Source organism: Acartia tonsa, chromosome 7 (assembly GCF_053477335.1).
Source record: "Acartia tonsa isolate MP-2025a chromosome 7, ASM5347733v1, whole genome shotgun sequence".
NCBI classification, from domain to species: Eukaryota; Metazoa; Arthropoda; class Copepoda; order Calanoida; family Acartiidae; genus Acartia; species Acartia tonsa.
In genome coordinates, this window is record NC_137266.1 from 15372914 (window position 1) to 15387897 (window position 14984).

Consider the following 14984-nt stretch of genomic DNA (forward strand, 5'->3'; position numbering starts at 1 on the left):
GCAATTAGCCCTTTCCTGTTTCTCAAGTAGGCAAGAAGATTAAGATTAAATGCTTTTGTAATGATTAATTTTGTTTCCTGTTTATATTGTTGATGTAAAATTTCTTCAACATTATCTTGTCCCAACATTATACGGGTCATACCAAGTGTACCTAGATAGATGTAGTATATAATACGTGGATATTATAACAAGGAAAAAATTTTCGTCAATTTAGGTTGCTATTTCTCTTGTAATTTATTGTTCAATGGGTTATCTAGTAGGAGGGGAAAAAGGGGGTAAAGGGAGGGATGGGGAAGATCGTTATTTAGCCTACTCCAAGTTTTACTTTATTAGAGAGCATGAAAATCAAAATCTGTTGTAAAGTCTAAGTAATATCAAGTCCATGAAAAGAAAATAAATATAGTGATAAATAGATAGATACGTGGATTGATATATGGGCTGATGGATAGGTAGATATATTGATAGAAAAGTTTTCTTTTTATTACGAGGAAAACTATTCAATTAGCAATGGCGATAATACTTTTATGAGTTGCGAAAAAAAGCTGCAACAGAATAAAAGGATGAGCATGTACAAATGTAATATAGCTTAGATTTACCAAATATTAAATACCTTTTGGTAGGATATCCAAAGGGGGGGATGTCACTACCTCCAAAATTTGGAAAAAATGAATAAAATTGTGCCTTCCCTTTAAAAAAAAAAATAAAGTTAGTATCATTATCCACCTTAAAGATGAATCCCCCCCCCCCCCACCCTCTTTAAAGGACAATCTATCATATTTATTAATAGCATGCACCTGACATCTTAGCTTAATCCATCAGTCTTGTAAAAACTGTCTATCTTAAGTGCATACCGACAAGAAAAAGATGTGAAGTAGCTGCACTACAGAACTACAATACTGTAGTTGAAAACTTTTTGATTAATAATAAGAGTAAAACTAAACTTGAAAAATAATAAATTTAAAAGGAAAGTGTTATAGATAAACTTATCTAAAATAAATGTTGCACCAGATTTTCATGTACTTCGATAAAGGGATTCTCGCTGGCTAAAATAACAATACCCTCAATCCATCCCTTAACCCTATCACTTCCCTTCCTACCTATTTAACGAACTGATAAACTAATGAGGTCCATATTAGCAATTTCCCCTGTCAATATATCCTATTTTCATTGATAAAAATATTTAATATACCAAAACAATTTAGTCAAAAAAAAGACATACATCCAAATACTTTTCTTCATGGAAAAGTAGTTTCCTTATAAAATGCGTATTTTTTTCTCTTCCTGTTTGTTTATTTCTTTTGCATACTAATTATTGAGAATAGATAATAGATAGATAGCAAGGTTTTAAGACCGGTAGATCAAGTCTTGTAACGAGATAGCAGGACTAAGAGCCAGATAACAAGACTGAGAGCTAGATTGCAATACTGATAGATAGATAGCAAGACTGAGAGCCAGATAGCAAGCTGAGAGCTAGATTGCAATACTGATTGATAGATAGCAAGACTTATAACTAGATAGCAAGACTGAGAGCCAGATAGCAAGACTAATAGCTCGATAGCAATACTGATAGCTAGATAGGTAGCAAGGTAGCAATGAAGAAGATTAGCAAGATATCTAGATAGATAGGAAGGTAAGAAAACTGATAGATAAATATAAAGATATCAAGGTAGAAAGGCATAGAGATAGAATAATGGAATCGGATATATATATATATATATATATGTATAGAAAGTAAGGCATTAAGATAGTTATTAAGATAGAAAAGAAGCAAGATTGATATTTATTTAGCAAGGTAGATACATAAATAGCAAGTTTGCAAGGTGCTTAGATATAAAGATAGATAGCCATGAAGCCAGATAGATAGCTAGGTAGCAAGGTAGCTAAACAGATAGCAAGACTCTTAGATAAAAAGAAAGATAGCAAGACAGTTAGATTAATATCTAGAGGGTGGGAAGGCAAATATAAAGTTAGTAAGATAGGTAGATAGAAATATAATTGTTTATTATTATGCAATCTAATTATAACTGTAATTGATTTCTTGCAAAAATGTCAACAAATGTTGTCGCACTGCTCAAGGAAACGGATATAGATTACTGAGGTGGATTCTTTAAAAAAAAATTTCCCCACTAATCGCTTAGTGGGGCAAAATTGTTTTCGTGAAAAATCTTCCAAAATCACATAAAAAATCTACAAAAATATAATATCATAATCCTTCTGTGATTTTGTTTAATTTTTGTAGATTTTTAATGTGATTTTGGTGGATTTTTCACGAGAACAATTTTGCCCCACTAAGCGATTAGTGTGGCAACTTTTTTTTAAGAATCCACCTCTGATAATAATTCAATAATTATAGATGATTGAAAAATGCCTTTATTCAGATTCAATTATGTTAACTCACAAAGGACTTTTAGAGCAATTTTGTTGCCTTTGTTTTAAACTTCTACACATCAAGACACCCTCCTTGCCATTTATATGAAAAAAAAACTATATCGAGGATGTATTTTTAAAAGTTATTTTTTAGAAATTATTTATTGTGTGCCTTTTTTTATTTTCTATAATAAACCTGGCATTCAATTTATTTTGGAGTAACAGTTACAGGGCAATGGGAATTAAAATATGTTTAATTTAAAAATTTATTTATGAAATATTTGCCTTTTGCAAGTGTTTGGGTCCTATTTGTTATTTACTACTCACAGTTTATGTCTTGATTATTTGTTTTGAAATGAGAATACCAGCATAATTTGATAATTCATCATGAAAAAAATCAACTAAATGTTTAATAAATTATCTTCATAATGCAACAATGAAATAGTGAAAAGTAGAAAGCATGACTCGCCAGCCGCATTTCCGCCACGACTAAATCTCAAGTTTAATCCGTTTGGATTATTTGAATTTTTTTTTGAAAACAGGGAATGCTTAGGTTAAGACTTCCAGCTGATTTTTTTTTACGATTGTAAAAGGATGATTTCTTTCAGGCTTACAGACGGCAGCTGAGTCCTGGTATATCAATAAAAAAAATATATCAAAATATATTGTTGGCTCGGCAGCCGTATCAACATTCATCCGCTTTCTGAGCCTTTTCTTTTATACACAAGATATAAATGATATATATATTATATATAAGTGAAAGGGAGAAAAACAGCCTAAAACCATCCAATCGGATCACATCGGAAACCATCGGATCCGTGATTATTGAGATTTCAACTGACCGATAATAAACATTAAAAACCTTTTTTTTATTTAAATGAATATATGAATTCCAGCTAAAGCAGTTCTATTACTGTCGGATTTCGAGCCTTTTATACATTTGAATTGCAAGAAAACTAATTGCATTTTATAATTATTTTCCATAAAACAAGGATGACAACATATATAAAAGCAAAGCACTGAAACGGTAGGACAAACGGAAATTAACACTTAGTGTAAGAACTGAATAATCAGAATATATGTATAAGAGTTGAAGCAAAATTGTAAGTAAATCTGTTGAAAATCTGCTTGATACAGGATAATTTTTATGGACATACTTACATTTTTAGGACTTGATTATAGAGTTGCTTTGCTTATAACATTATACTTTGTTGTCCCAGGAATCAATATACCAAAAATCAGATCAATCAGGTCCCTGGATTAGATCACATAGAAATTTGTTGTTAAAAAAGTAAAAAAAATCAATCAATGTTTAAAATGGACGTACGGACATTCTGGTAATGCTTATAGAGTTGCTACGCTTTCTAAATCGTACCTAACTACTATAGGAATTACCATGCAAAGTTTGAAATCGATAGGACAATTCTAACATGCCTAAATTAATGAAAAGAGCTATCTCTCTGTGACGGACGGACGGACGTACGGACCGACCCTAATTATGTAAAAGCTTCGCTTTTAAAAATTACCCTACACAATTTCAATGTCAAGTGCACATTTGTTATTCTAATAACTTTAAAAAATGATTATGACTACGTGGTTTTGTGGTATTCGGCAACCGTGAGCCATGCCTATGGTAACCCTGACCTGGGTTCGGGGAAGGGCCGAGGGCCCTCCCCCGAGTCCTGGGGAAGGGGTCTGCCGACCCCCTCCCTATACCTAAAATTAATGATAGATTTTGACAGCCTTATTATGGTTAAGCTGTATTGTTAATTCCCCCCACCCTTTCCAGGGATGGGGGATCATTATTGCCCAAACTGACTATTGTATATGTATTATATTGATTCTGTTTATGATTACTTATTCCTATCTGTGTATTTATTGTTTGTTGTATATAACTTTAGTAAAACCTTAGACCCTGAATAAAGGAACAACTGAATAGACTCTGTTTATTATTTAGTGATTGCTAGAGAAGCGTAGCTTCTCTATAGTATAGGTGTCCACGTCTGTTCGCACTGCCGTAGTCATTTGAACTCTGGTGTCTGCCATTTAACCTAGGCGGATACCACAGTTTTACTCTTCAGGGAAGCTTTGTGTTAGATTCATGAAGGTTAAAGTTTTTTTTGGACTATGTGAAGGAAACGAAGTTGCGGGTTTCGTCATATTTTCACAGTAGCTTTTAAAAGGTTATTTCATGCTAGGATAGGTTAATTTATGTTAACTGATTGCACCGCAGGCAATTGGCCCCGCAGGGTTAGAGCCCCCGCAGAGGCTAGAAATAGGAGAAAAGCTACTGTGAAAATACGACGAAACCCTCAACTTCGTTTTTTTTCACATGACCCGATTTTTTGTATTTGCTTTAAAATTTTAAAAAGTGGTTTAACATTGAAAATATGAAACACTTGTAGATTATAAAAAAAACAATTTGATAAGTTTTGATAAATTCTGCAATTTTAAGTTTGTACTAAAAATCGATTAACTTCCGGTGGATTAGAACCGGTTCTCATCCATACGAAAAAAAACTATGTATAGCATTGTATTATATCCAGCTTTCTATGAATAAAAAAAGATAAAAAAAATCTTAGGGCTAAAAAACTGGGGTATAGTCCTTTCCATGACATCGCTCCATATGGGGCGATGATTTTAATTGATCGCCTCTTATGACAAGGGGCGATGTATTGGCTCCTTGAAAGGAGCGATTTAATAGCCCCTTATAACAAGAGGCGATGTTATGACTCCTTGAAAGGAGCGATTTGATAGCCCCTTGCCCTAAGAGGCGATTAAATGATCCTTTATCGCTCCATAATCGCTCCTTCTAAAGAGGTAATGATATGTCCTCTTATCCCAAGGGGCTATTTAATAAAATATCGCCTCTTCATGGCCCCTTCACGATTTTATATATATATCTGAGTTCCTTGATGGCCCCTACATCGCTCCTTCATCTCTCCTTCTTGAAATTTATATTACATTGTACTTACTTTGATGGCCCCTACATCGCTCCTCCATCGCCCCTTCATCGCTCCTACATCGCTCCTTCATCTCTCCATCTTGAAATTTATACTACATTGTACTTTGATGGCCCCTACATCGCTCCTCCATCGCCCCTTCATCGCTCCTACATCGCTCTTTCATCTCTCCTTCTTGAAATTTTTATTACATGGTACTTTGATGGCCCCTACATCGCTCCTCCATCGCTCCTCCATCGCCCCTTCATCGCTCCTACATCGCTCCTTCATCTCTCCTTCTTGAAATTTACATTACATTGTACTTTGATGGCCCCTACATCGCTCCTCCATCGCCCCTTCATCGCTCCTCCATCGCCCCTACATCGCTCCTTCATCTCTCCTTCTTAAAATTTACATTACATTGTACTTTGATGGCCCCTACATCGCTCCTCCATCGCCCCTTCATCGCTCCTCCATCGCCCCTACATCGCTCCTCCATCGCCCCGTACATCGCTCCTTCATCGCCCCTTCATCGCTCCTACATCGCTCCTTCATCTCTCCTTCTTGAAATTTATATTACATTGTACTTTGATGGCCCCTACATCGCTCCTCCATCGCCCCTTCATCGCTCCTACATCGCCCCTACATCGCTCCTTCATCTCTCCTTCTTGAAATTTATATTACATTGTACTTTGATGACCCCTACATCGCTCCTCCATCGCCCCTACATCGCTCCTACATCGCCCCTACATCGCTCCTACATCGCCCCTACATCGCTCCTTCATCTCTCCTTCTTGAAATTTATATTACATTGTACTTACTTTGATGGCCCCTACATCGCTCCTCCATCGCCCCTTCATCGCTCCTACATCGCCCCTACATCGCTCCTCCATCGCCCCTTCATCGCTCCTACATCGCCCCTACATCGCTCCTCCATCGCCCCTTCATCGCTCCTACATCGCCCCTACATCGCTCCTTCATCTCTCCTTCTTGAAATTTATATTACATTGTACTTTGATGACCCCTACATCGCTCCTCCATCGCCCCTACATCGCTCCTTCATCTCTCCTTCTTGAAATTTATATTACATTGTACTTTGATGGCCCCTACATCGCTCCTCCATCGCCCCTTCATCGCTCCTACATCGCCCCTACATCGCTCCTTCATCTCTCCTTCTTGAAATTTATATTACATTGTACTTTGATGGCCCCTACATCGCTCCTCCATCGCCCCTTCATCGCTCCTCCATCGCCCCTACATCGCTCCTTCATCTCTCCTTCTTGAAATTTATATTACATTGTACTTTGATGACCCCTACATCGCTCCTCCATCGCCCCTACATCGCTCCTACATCGCTCCTCCATCGCCCCTTCATCGCTCCTTCTCCAAATTTATATTACATTGTACTTTTATGGCCCCTACATCCCCTACATCGCTCCTCCATCACCCCTTCATTGCTCCTCCATCGCCCCTTCATCGCTCCTACATCGCCCCTTCATTGCTCCTACATCGCTCCTTCATCTCTCCTTCTTATAATTTATATTACATTGTACTTACTTTGATGGCCCCTACATCGCTCCTCCATCGCCCCTACATCGCTCCTACATCGCCCCTACATCGCCCCTACATCGCTCCTTCATCTCTCCTTCTTGAAATTTATATTACATTGTACTTTGATGGCCCCTACATCGCTCCTCCATCGCCCCTTCATCGCTCCTACATCGCCCCTACATCGCTCCTTCATCTCTCCTTCTTGAAATTTATATTACATTGTACTTACTTTGATGGCCCCTACATCGCTCCTCCATCGCCCCTTCATCGCTCCTACATCGCCCCTACATCGCTCCTCCATCGCCCCTTCATCGCTCCTACATCGCCCCTACATCGCTCCTTCATCGCCCCTACATCGCTCCTCCATCGCCCCTACATCGCTCCTCCATCGCCCCTACATCGCTCCTACATCGCCCCTATATCGCTCCTACATCGCCCCTACATCGCTCCTTCATCTCTCCTTCTTGAAATTTATATTACATTGTACTTTGATGGCCCCTACATCGCTCCTCCATCGCCCCTACATCGCTCCTACATCGCTCCTCCATCGCCCCTTCATAGCTCCTTCTCCAAATTTATATTACATTGTACTTTTATGGCCCCTACATCCCCTACATCGCTCCTCCATCGCCCCTTCATTGCTCCTCCAAATTTATATTACATTCCACTTAGATGACCCCTACATTGCCACTCAATCACCTCTCCATCGCCCCTCCATCGCCCCTCCATTGCTCCATCTCCAAATTTTTATTACATTGCAACTTGATGGCCCCTACATCGCTCCTCCATCACCCCTACATCGCTCCTTCTTCAAATTTCCATTTTAATGGTTTGTTAAGTAGTTAATATTTATTTTAGTTAGGTATATTTAAATCACTTCTTGGGGTTAGATTTTAATACTGTAATACTCGCTGTAATATTAATTTAGCAGCAGGGGGGACTCGTCTTGCATGCAAAACGAGTTTAGATAGATAGATAGATAGATAGATAGATAGATAGATAGATAGATAGATAGATAGATAGATAGATAGATAGATAGATAGATAGATAGATAGATAGATAGATAGATAGATAGATAGATAGATAGATAGATAGATAGATAGATAGATAGATAGATAGATAGATAGATAGATAGATAGATAGATAGATAGATAGATAGATAGATAGATAGATAGATAGATAGATAGATAGATAGATAGATAGATAGATAGATAGATAGATAGATAGATAGATAGATAGATAGATAGATAGATAGATAGATAGATAGATAGATAGATAGATAGATAGATAGATAGATAGATAGATAGATAGATAGATAGATAGATAGATAGATAGATAGATAGATAGATAGATAGATAGATAGATAGATAGATAGATAGATAGATAGATAGATAGATATATAGATAGATAGATATATAGATAGATATATAGATAGATAGATAGATAAATAGATAAATAGATAGATAGATAGATTGATAGATTGATAGATTGATAGATTGATAGATGGATAGACAGACAGATGGATAGATGGATAGATGGATAGACGGATAGATGGATAGATGAATAGATGGATAGATGGATAGACAGACAGACAGATAGACAGACAGACAGACAGACAGACAGATAGATAGATGGATAGACAGACAGATGGATAGAAGGATAGATGGATAGATGGATAGATGGATAGACAGACAGACAGATAGACAGACAGACAGACAGACAGACAGATAGATAGATGGATAGACAGACAAATGGATAGAAGGATAGATGGATAGATGGATAGATGGATAGATGGATAGATGGATAGATGGATAGATGAATAGATGAATAGATGAATAGATGAATAGATGGATAGATGGATAGACAGACTGACATTCTACCTTGTATTATAGCAGCTTCTCCTTGTATCTATGACCTCTATTTTAAATTGCAATGTTAGATTACTCATTTGAATAGATTACTTAATAAATATATTAAAAAAATATATTGAGTTTTTTATTTTGTTTTTTTTATGTTTTTTTTCAGATAAGGTAAAATGATGTTTTATTTGTAGAAGGGGCGTTGTAGGGGCCATATAAATATATTAAAAATATATTAAGTTTTTATTTTGTTTTCTTCTTAGTTACCATCTATGTATTGCAATGTATTGCAAATTTAAGGAAGGAGGGATGTAGGGGCGATGGAGGAGTGATGTAGGGGATATCAAGTTGCAATGTAATATAAATTTGGAGAAGGAGCAATGGAGTGGCGATGAAGGGGCGAAGTAGGGGCCATCAAAGTGCAATGTAATACTAATTTGGAGAAGGAGCGATGTAGGGGCCATCAAAGTACAAAGTAATATAAATTTGGAAAAGGATCGATGTAGGAGCCATCAAAGTAGAATGTAATATAAATTTGGAAAAGGAGCGATGTATGGGCCAGCAAAGTAAGTACAATGTAATATAAATTTCAAGAAGGAGAGATTTAGGGGCGATGAAGGAGCGATGTAGGGGCCATCAAAGTACAATGTAATATAAATTTCAAGAAGGAGAGATAAAGGAAAAATGTAGGGGCGATGAAGGAGCGATGAAGGGGCGATGGAGGAGCGATGTAGGGGCCATCAAAGTACAATGTAATATAAATTTCAAGAAGGAGAGATGAAGGAGCGATGTAGGGGCGATGGAGGAGCGATGTAGGGGCCATCAAAGTATGTACAATGTAATATAAATTTCAAGAAGGAGAGATGAAGGAGCGATGGAGGAGCGATGTAGGGGCCATCAAAGTACAATGTAATATAAATTTCAAGAAGGAGAGATGAAGGAGCGATGTAGGAGCGATGTAGGGGCGATGGAGGAGCGATGTAGGGGCCATCAAAGTAAGTACAATGTAATATAAATTTCAAGAAGGAGAGATGAAGGAGCGATGGAGGAGCGATGTAGGGGCCTTCAAAGTAAGTACAATGTAATATAAATTTCAAGAAGGAGAGATGAAGGAGCGATGTAGGGGCGATGTAGGAGCGATATAGGGGCGATGGAGGAGCGATGTAGGGGCGATGGAGGAGCGATGTAGGGGCGATGGAGGAGCGATGTAGGGGCGATGGAGGAGCGATGTAGGGGCCATCAAAGTAAGTACAATGTAATATAAATTTCAAGAAGGAGAGATGAAGGAGCGATGTAGGGGCGATGTAGGAGCGATATAGGGGCGATGGAGGAGCGATGTAGGGGCCATCAAAGTAAGTACAATGTAATATAAATTTCAAGAAGGAGAGATGAAGGAGCGATGTAGGGGCAATGTAGGAGCGATATAGGGGCGATGGAGGAGCGATGTAGGGGCAATGGAGGAGCGATGTAGGGGCGATGGAGGAGCGATGTAGGGGCGATGGAGGAGCGATGTAGGGGCCATCAAAGTAAGTACAATGTAATATAAATTTCAAGAAGGAGAGATGAAGGAGCGATGTAGGGGCGATATAGGAGCGATATAGGGGCGATGTAGGGGCGTTGTAGGAGCGATGAAGGGGCGATGGAGGAGCGATGTAGGGGCCATCAAAGTACAATGTAATATAAATTTCAAGAAGGAGAGATGAAGGAGCGATGTAGGGGCGATGTAGGAGCGATGGAGGAGCGATGTAGGGGCGATGGAGGAGCAATGAAGGGGCGATGGAGGAGCGATGTAGGGGCCATCAAAGTAAGTACAATGTAATATAAATTTCAAGAAGGAAAGATGAAGGAGCGATGTAGGGGCGATGTAGGAGCGATATAGGGGCAATGGAGGAGCGATGTAGGGGCCATCAAAGTAAGTACAATGTAATATAAATTTCAAGAAGGAGAGATGAAGGAGCGATGTAGGGGCGATGTAGGAGCGATATAGGAGCGATGTAGGGGCGATGGAGGAGCGATGTAAGGGGATGGAGGAGCGATGTAGGGGCCATGGAGGAGCGATGTAGGGGCGATGGAGGAGCGATGTAGGGGCGATGGAGGAGCGATGAAGGGGCGATGGAGGAGCGATGTAAGGGCCATCAAAGTAAGTACAATGTAATATAAATTTCAAGAAGGAGAGATGAAGGAGCGATGTAGGGGCCATGGAGGAGCGATGTAGGGGCGATGGAGGAGCGATGTAGGGGCCATCAAAGTACAATGTAATATAAATATCAAGAAGGAGAGATGAAGGAGCGATGTAAGGGGATGGAGGAGCGATGTAGGGGCCATGGAGGAGCGATGTAGGGGCGATGGAGGAGCGATGTAGGGGCGATGGAGGAGCGATGCAGGGGCGATGGAGGAGCGATGTAAGGGCCATCAAAGTAAGTACAATGTAATATAAATTTCAAGAAGGAGAGATGAAGGAGCGATGTAGGGGCCATGGAGGAGCGATGTAGGGGCGATGGAGGAGCGATGTAGGGGCCATCAAAGTACAATGTAATATAAATATCAAGAAGGAGAGATGAAGGAGCGATGTAGGGGCGATGTAGGAGCGATGAAGGGGCGATGGAGGAGCGATGTAGGGGCCATCAAAGTACAATGTAATATAAATTTCAAGAAGGAGAGATGAAGGAGCGATGTAGGGGCGATGTAGGAGCGATGAAGGGGCCATGGAGGAGCGATGTAGGGGCCATCAAAGTACAATGTAATATAAATTTCAAGAAGGAGAGATGAAGGAGCGATGTAGGGGCGATGGAGGAGCGATGAAGGGGCGATGGAGGAGCGATGTAGGGGCCATCAAAGTACAATGTAATATAAATTTCAAGAAGGAGAGATGAAGGAGCGATGTAGGGGCGATGTATGAGCGATGTAGGGGCGATGGAGGAGCGATGTAGGGGCCATCAAAGTACAATGTAATATAAAATTCAAGAATTAGAGATGAAGGAGCGATGTAGGGGCGATGTAGGGGCGATGTAGGGGCGATGTAGGGGCCATCAAAGTACAATTTAATATAAATTTCAAGAAGGAGAGATGAAGGAGCGATGTAGGGGCGATGAAGGAGCGATGAAGGGGCACTGGAGGTAAAGGACTATGGAGGGGCGATGGAGAGGCTATGAAGGAGCCATCATGGGGCTATAGTATAGCCTCTTATCATAAGAGGCGATATTAACGCCCCTTCAAAGGAGCTATTAAGAGGCCATGAAGGAGCTATAGCATAGCCTCTTATCATAAGAGGCGATATGAACGCTCCTTAAAAGGGGCTATCACATCGCTCCATATGATAAGAGGCTATGCTATAGCTCCTTGAAGGAGCTATAGAAAATCATCGCCCCATATGGAGCGATGTCATGGAAAGGACTATACCCAAAAACTGTTATAATTTATATTATCCATACGAAAAAACTATGTCTAGCACCGTATCATATCCAGTTTTCTACAAATATAAAAAAGTTTTAGCCCGTGCCTTGGGCCTCTCAGTTCTAAAAAACTGGTTTTAATTTTATATTTGCGGAAAGCTGTTTATAATACGATGCGAGAAATAACTATTATTTTGTCTAAATTGCATTCTCATACAGACCAATATATTGGGAATATTGGATTAAATCACTTAATGCAATAATGACCTAAATTATTTTACAAATTGAGTTAAATTTACGCAGATAAAAGAATGACTAAGTAAGCATATTAGCCATTACTTAGGTGACATTGAAATAGTGATAGGTAAATGGCACATAATTAAATATTCCCAATACAAATAAAGTATTCATTATTATTTGGCAATATAGGTAAATATCTTTGGGTTTCTCATTTTTTATGTAATCTTAATTAGTTCGAATTTTTGCCCCTATCTTTAGCAGTAAAGGATATTGGGCTGTTTATTATACTACTCCCCAAAGTTTTATGATAACATAATCTCAATTATTTACAGAAAAAAATTTATTTAGAGTTCTAAATTATAAAAATTGTGTTGACATATTTTATCAATAAAAAATGCCACATAACTGATAAAGGATAACCCTCCCTAGATAAATAAACAAAGCAAGACAAAACTGTAATGAATGTTATATTTATAACTAGCGGCTATGTCCCTAGCCTTTATATTTATATCAGAGAATAAAGGGGGATGTTATCTCCCAACAGACCTTTAGCATTTTCCTAATTTTGTGGGAGGGCGGGGGGGGGGGGCAGGTAGATATTTTTATTTCTCAACAGAAGATATAGCTACATATAAAATAGACACAGAAATACAATTATTATCAAAAACAATCACTTTGCACTTTATTTAGATGCAGGTGCACAAATGCTTGACAAAAATATGACTTATAGAGTTGCTATGCTTCTAACATACCTAAAGCTTTATTTTCGCCCATAAATTTGAATTTTGCATTTTGATTTTTGGGTTCTTTGTCTCTGTCCTTTGTTGTCTTCTTATCCTAAAACAAGGATGACAACATCCATAAAAGCGAAGCTCTGAATCCGTAGGACAAACGGACATTAACACTTATATAGTGTCATAACTGAATAATCAGAATATAAATGTATAAGAGTCGAAGCAAAATTGTGAGTAAATTTGTTTAAAAACTGCTTAATACAGGATAATGTTTATGGACATACTTACATTTTAGAACTTGATTATAGAGTTGCTTCGCTTATAACATATCAAAAATCAGATCAATCGGATGATTAGTTCACATAAAAATTTGTTGCTTAAAAAGTAGAAAAATCAACATGTTTAACATGGACGTACGGACATTCTTGTAATGATTATAGAGTTGCTACGCTTTCTTAATTGTACCCAACTACTACAGGAATCATCATGCAAAGTTTGGAATCGATAGGACAATTCTAACCTGTGTAAATTAACGAAAAAAGCTATCCGTTTGTGACGGACGGACGGACCTACCCTAACTATATAATAGAAAAGCTTCGCTATTAATAATGAATGTAGAATAACCAGGATATTATGACAGTGGAATAATTGTCGTTAATTTAGTTTGCTATTTCCACCATCATTTATTGGTCGTTTATCCAGTAGGAGGGGTGACGGTAAAATTATGTAGATGGATGCTATCGTTATTTAAGGAAAACTTAAATGTAACTATTAAATGTAAAATCTTATATTTGAATTATATGTGGTTTTCTAACAATTTCTTGACATTATCTACAATATTTTGCAGACTTTTGAACTTAAAAATAAAGTATTTGTATAGAAAAACTTTTTGCTAATTTTTAAAAATAGGTGAAACTTTCTACATTTAGGTCCTTTACAAACTTTTGAAAAAGTTGAAAATGCATCGTTTTTTAAGATGGTTACTTTTTCCTCGTTGGGATCTTGAGACTCCTCTTTAGGTAACTCACTCTCTATTTCCTAATCATCACAGAAAATCTTAATAACATTTTTGTACACTTTCTTGTTTCGTTTTATATCAAATTACATGTTAGGTTAAATTTAAATATCAAATAGAATTTACTAGCATTTACTTTAATTCTATGTTTATATTGCTTATAAAAACTATGGGAGAAATTTTTCTTCTACAGATTCTTTATTTGGGAGGTTGACTATACCCTGCCCCTATATAGTAGAAAATTTTCTATGGACCTTAATGAAGCTCCACTGTCAAGGAGAACCTTGTCGGTCTAGTGGTTAACGAGATCTTTTGGTACACATAGTATGCCATCTTTGCATAGGGTTTATTTAAATCATGTTTTAGATTTTCCTTCCTGGAGAATATCTTCTAATAGTTGGTCTGAGCCAATCATTTTTATAATTCTGCAAGCATATTAAACTAAAATAGATATCTCTACTAAGTTTTTAGTGCACATTATGAGCGTTGCTACGCTTATAACTTTGAACAGTATTGCCCTAGAAATAAAAATAGTTTTTGTCGAAATTTGTTGTTGTCAGCTGCGAGTATTACTTTATTAGAGTACATGGAAATCTGGTGCAACATCCAAGAAATAGTACATTGATTACTATTTGTAAGATTTCCAAGATTACTAGAAAGTAACTAAGTCCGACAGACGTTCTTTTAGTGCTTTATGATACACTAGCGGCTTCGCCCCTAGCCTCTAGGGGCTTAGGCCCCAAGAGGTTTGATAAAACCAAATTTTCGTACTTTAGATTTAAAATCAGAATGTAAAAAAAAAAATTCTTTTGGGGGGGGAATATTTTTTTTTTTTTTTGGGGGGGGGGGGTAGTCCACCCCACTATTTTTATTTTAGTTTTAAA

The 14984-nt window shown here is 37.9% G+C and overlaps 1 long non-coding RNA gene across 1 annotated transcript; it reads right to left on the minus strand.

Moving 5' to 3' along the window:
• Positions 1 to 77: 77 nt before the first annotated feature.
• On the minus strand, positions 78 to 14125 carry LOC145324152 (uncharacterized). Its single transcript, XR_013881198.1, has 3 exons — positions 14070 to 14125; positions 13104 to 13188; positions 78 to 151 (listed from the first exon to the last, which is right to left on the minus strand). It is a non-coding gene; the product is annotated as an uncharacterized LOC145324152 (long non-coding RNA).
• Positions 14126 to 14984: the final 859 nt, after the last annotated feature.